The following is a 5,867-nucleotide window of genomic DNA, read 5'->3' as shown; positions in this document are numbered from 1 at the left end:
CATGGTCTGGGACAATGGATGGGAGTCATCATCTGCATTTCTAAGGCATATCCTGTGTAACCTGCAAAACACAATTGACATTATATGTGACCTGTTTCCACATCCTTGGGAAGAGTGTATCCAGGAGTTTGTGGTAACCCTTGTCTGCACTTACCAACCAGATGACATAATGGAAAGTCACCTCATGCAAATGTCAGTTCATAGGTTCATAGGTTCATAGGTAGGTACTAGGCTACTGGCACTAGGGCCTATATAAGCCTAGCCAAAAGTACCCTGACTTTTGCCACCCAAGAAAATTATTTTCCTGTGCCACTGTTGAGCAGAGCCACAGAAGTGATGCCCGGGGTGAATTTCCTGTCTCCCATCCAATCATCAAGATTTTTCTTGAAGAGTGCTAATGAGGAGCTTTGTTTGATATAGATAGGTAGTTTGTTCCAGAGTATGGGAAGTCTCTGGGACAGGAATCTATCCCTCCAGCATGTTCTGTTTATTGTGATGATGAGGTTTAGGTCCCTAGAGCGTGTAGCTCGTAGGGATTGGGATTTCTTTAAGTGGAGCATGTCTAAAAGCTCTGGGTTTGACATAGCTTTGTGTGTTAGGCAGAGATCGCCTCTGAGTAGGCAATATGCAACGGAGTAAAGCTGCAGTTTTTTGAGACGGTCTGCATAGGGCATCTCTTTGAGGCCGGTAATCCTCTTTGTGAGGTATTTCTGTGGCCTTTCCAGTTGTTGTAGATGTCTTGTGAGGTCCATACCAAAAGGGGCATTGTACTCTATAATGGGTCTAATGAGTCACGAGTAGAGGGGAACAATGACCTCTTTTTTCCTGGATGAGAAACCTTTTGTGATTAGGTGTGCCACATAGAAGGATTTCCTGACTACTGTGGTGATGTGATTATCAAAGGAGAGACTACTGTCCACCTGTGTCCCAAGGTCTCTTATCACACTTTTGGTGTTAAGTAGACTACCACCTATGTGGTAGTTCATGGGTACTGAGTTTTTACCAAAGGGAATGACAATGCATTTTTTGGCATTGAGCTTGAGACCATGGCTTTGACACCAGGCATCTGTCTCAGCAAGGCCCTTTTTTAGGATGTCCACATCTTTTGGAGTTTTGATTATGGCTCCTAGTTTGCAGTCATCTGCGAACTTCATTAGCCAAAGACCTTCTGTGTTGGTCTGTACTTCAGAGAAGTAGATACCAAACAGGAGAGAACCCAGGACTGAACCCTGTGGTACTCCACCTGTCACTGGTCTGAAGCTGGATTTGGAGTCTGCTACTTTCACAGTGTGGGTTCTGTCAGTGAGCCAGTTGGCAACCCATCTTGTGACATAGGGATTTATACCTAGTTTAGTGAGTTTATCTATAATTCCAGAGTGGGGGATGGTGTCAAAAGCCTTGGTGAGATCTAGATAGGCTGTGTGAACCACCTTACCCTCATCTACGGCTTTGGTGAAAGCTTCAAGGAAGTCTATCAGGTTTAGGAGACATGATCAGCCTTTTACAAACCCAAACTGGGTGGGGTCCTGAGTTTGGACATTACCAGTGTCATTGTTTATAAGTTCCATGATGATACACTCCATAGCCTTGCAGACCAGCCTCGTTAGGCTAATGGGGCGGTAGTTTCCGGGGTCTGTGGTGGCTCCCCCTTTGTGGAGTGGGATAACTGTCGCTGTGCGCCATTCAGTGGGCACATAGCCTGAGGTGAGGCTATGATTGAACATGGTACTTAGGTGGGGTGACAGTTCGTTCTGTAGTTCATGTAGAACACAGCCTGGGATGTCGTCAGGTCCCATGGATGCTGTGTTCTTGGCTTTGGATAGTGTGTTTTTTAACTGTGCAGCCGTGATTACAGGAACTTTGCATTCTTCTGGTATAGAGATGGGCCCTTTAGGGGATGACAGAGGGGTAAAGTTAGCACTGAACCTATCTGCCAGGATGTTGGCAATATCCGTTGGTTCTGTATATTTAGTGCCATTGTGCTGTAACTCAGAGCAGATCTGAGTGTTGCCATTGAGATTCTTGGTATAGCTATAGAATGCTTTGTGGTTGTCTTTAGAGTCAGTGGTGATTTTGTTTTCATAACTAGCTTTGGAGGATTTTATGAGGGATCTCAGCTTCTTACTGAAGCTGACCAGGGAGTTTCTCCAGTCATGGGATTTTACTCTTTTTTGCAACAGTTTCTTTCTTCTGTTGTAGAATTTGTTTATGGCAGGGGACCACCAGATTGGCTTCCTTTTTTTGGAGGATAGCATCTTGGTTCTGTTAGGGATTGCACGATCCATGCACTCACGTAAGTGCTTATAAAGTGCATTTGTGTAGGATTCAGCAGTCATACCTCTATTGTCCATCAGCATGGGTGTCGTGAAGTTTGCCACTTCTGTCTTAAGAAGCGTGAAGTTGGCTTTGGAGAAATTTTTTACTGTGGTTTACTGAATGGGGGGTGGGGGAGGGATGTGGATGTCTAGGGTGATTAGCTTATGGTCGGATCTGACCAATGAGGAATTGACCTCTGGTGTGGAGCACCAGTTACCCTGTTTGTAATAACCAGGTCTAGGATATTGCTGCCCCTGGTGGGGGTGTGGATAAGTTGATCCATGGCATTGGAATTTATGAATTCCAGACAACGTTAAGCACAAGAGTTGGTACATGAGTAGTTTTCCCAGTTAATGGTAGGGTAGTTGAAATCACCCATTATTAGGGTGTTAGGTTGTACCCTAATATTTTCCAGTGTATTAAGAAATGAGGAGTGGGAATCCTGGGACATGGTGGGGGATCTGTAGCAAGCTACAGTTTGGATTATGGTCTTGCCCAGAGTTAGTTGCACTTGGATAATCTCGGATGCATTATGCTGAGCAACTAGCCTGGAGGTGTGGATATCCTTAATGAATATGGACACGCCTCCGCCTTTAGTGTTTTGGTCCAGGTTAGGTGGCCGAAAGGTGTGGTATGAATTATAGCCTGGTAATGCAGGGGTACTCTCTGGAACCTTGAACCAGGTCTCTGTCACTGCACAGATGTCAATGTTCTCCATTTTAAGGAGTGCCTCGAGAGAGTGCATTTTGAGGTTTAGACTTCTAGCATTGAGTAGCAATACCCTCAGATTCTTCTTGCCTGCACCTGTTAGCGTGGTGAATTTGTCATTTGAACTTTGCCTAAAAAAGGCACTATAGGGGTGGCTAGAGCCTTAGCCAGTATCCGGAATCCCAGGGGCGACAGGTGCAGGCCATCTCTGGCAAAGCATCGTGGCTTGTCGATCATGTCATCCCAGTCAGACAGATACTGGATCCCCTTAAAATGACACCAGAAGCTTAGCCAATTATTGAAGTCAATCATTTTGTCCTTGTACTGTGGTATCATTCTGGGTGATGGCAGGATGCTACTCAGGGCTAGGGTCATACCTGTCTGGGCTACAAAATCGGACAGCTCCTCCATGCCCCTTTTCATGTAGTCTAAGGAGGTACATCTCAGGTCATTCACACAAACATGGACAATGACAGAGTCATATTTGTACTTGTTGTGAAGTGACCTGAGTGCATGCATTATGTGGCAGATCCTGGCACCCTACAGGCAGCTGACAGTAACTTTCTCCTTGTTTAGCCTGGTGAGTGGAACATCAGTGTGCCTGACTATAGAGTCACCTATGACTAGAGTGTTGGGTACGTTGTTATGCCTTATGGGCTGTGGTTGAGTGGCACACTGAGTTTGTGGGCTATGTGTCATTTGGGTTGTGTTGGGGGGTGAAGGTTGCTTGTGTTTCTGCTTTGGAGGTCCCTGTTGCTTGGACAGGTTTTTACTGAGAGCCTCCATGAATGTAGGTGTGTGTTTTGTGTTTCTATGTGTGTGTTTTGGTGGTGTAGGTTTTGAGGGACTATGTGCTGAGTGTGGTGTGGTGCAAGTGTTTACCTTCTCCTCTTGACTGTCTAGTCCAGTCTTGGGTGAAGAGAGCTTTGCTTCCAGTTTGGCTATATAAGTGCATCTCTCACAGATTGTAGTGTTGGACTTTTGTTGTAGTATCTGCTCCTTACACTAGATCCTGCCCTACACCCACCTACTCTATCCCTTTTAGTATTTATACCTTCCTTCTTTTTCTATTCTCTCCTTTCCTATATTCCCTTTCCTCCTTCCTCTATTCTCTCTTATCTCTTCCCCTTTGAGGCTCAATCTGATCCTTTTCCTCCTTACCAGTAATCTCTCTGTTTTCCTACCCCTCCCTGCAGTGTCTGTGTCCCCATCCGTTAGCCCTCAGACACCCTCCCTCCCCTCCCTTATCAACTTCCCTACCCACCTACTTCCCTATGTCGCCTCCCTACCACCTAAGCCCTAACCTCCCTCCCCACTGCTTCCCATCTCCCTGTTCCTCACAAGCCACACCCCCTTTACTCCTCCTACTTCTATCCCCCTCTCATTAATATCCTGTCACTCCACTCCTTCTCTCCTCTTCTATATTTATCTCTTATTATACATCACTTCACTCCTCCTATTACTTCTCTATACATATATCCTTCCTTACTTACATACAACCAACTTCTATATTATTTTTTTTTATTTAACTCTTTTACACTCACCTCTCGCACTTTATCTTTTATTGCTTACCTCCTACTTATATTCATCTCTTCTCACTGCTTTGTCTAATTGGCCTCTTCTCTTCACTGCTTATCTCTCATCTCTTCTCTTAATTACACTTTTACTCCTTATCCTTACCTTCATAGAATATCCTCATTACTCCAAGCAAACCACCCTAATTCTCATACATCCACAAGTATCCATTCTCTAATCTCCTTCTCAATGTTCCATTCCATACCTCCTCTCCTCTACCTCCTACCATGGCTCTCACCTCTACTAACCATCAACTTAGATAAAGATACACCTCCTAACCCACCAACCCCCCACCTTATCAAAGATGTTGATCCTATTTATTTCCCATTGCCCATCTCTCCCAACCCTATTTGTTACCCATCTCCTCAAACATCCCTCTACCTCCGGGCATCTTGGCATGCATGGGCATCTTAAACCAGGGAGTTCTAAACATAAACATCCCTATCTACATACCTAGACACTCACATTTTTGGTCTTTCTGTCTCTCTTGAACCACCAAGCAATACAGGGGTTTTACCTTACCCCCACACAAATAGTAAATATATTGAGTACCAAAGCGAAGGGTGGTGAATTAGCAATTTCTTTTGTTTAAATCATCATTCTATCCCCACCTCAGCCTGTCCTACTGGGGGATAGTAAAGTAGGAAGCTATTATAGTGTTGGGTGGTAGGAGGAGAGGGTTGTCTGTGTACATGAGGCAATTACTGCATTGCCCCAAGATGCCCAGATTCATCAGGTAGACAGGAGAAAACACCGCCTGACCCTTAGACATGCCTGGATAGGTGCTTATTTGTTAAGTACTAGAAACTGTTTTCCTCTAGACAGTGAGGAAAGTTGAGTGCTGTAGTAATTTGTAGCTTATTTAGTGCTTACAATAAGTTCTGAACAAGTGCTGAAACAAAAAAATGGCTAATTCTAAGATCTCAGGTCACACATATGCCAGATATGCGAATCATGAGAACTACCTGGATTCCCCTAAGTTCTGTGTGTAGGATATGCCTCTAGGAGTATATCCAGTATAGTGTCACTATCCACACAACATCAGTTGTCAGTGACCTGGTTACCGAGGTGATGACGCATGGTGGACTTGCATGCAACACAGCTGGTAACCATGGTAACCTCATTCAGCATTGCGGAAACTGGATCTGAAGACGGCCAACAATACATGCTGCTTTGCTAAAATTGATGCTACTTCCAGACACATAACACAAGAGAAGCTCCTGTATACTGGAAAATCCTGGCATTCAGGATAAAGGATCGCAGCAGCT

The sequence above is a fragment of the Protopterus annectens genome, chromosome 13.part0 (assembly GCF_019279795.1).
Source record: "Protopterus annectens isolate FY-2018-M chromosome 13.part0, PAN1.0, whole genome shotgun sequence".
NCBI lineage: Eukaryota > Metazoa > Chordata > Ceratodontiformes > Protopteridae > Protopterus > Protopterus annectens.
The sequence above is the reverse complement of the archived record's forward strand: the minus strand, read 5'-3'. Positions refer to the sequence as shown.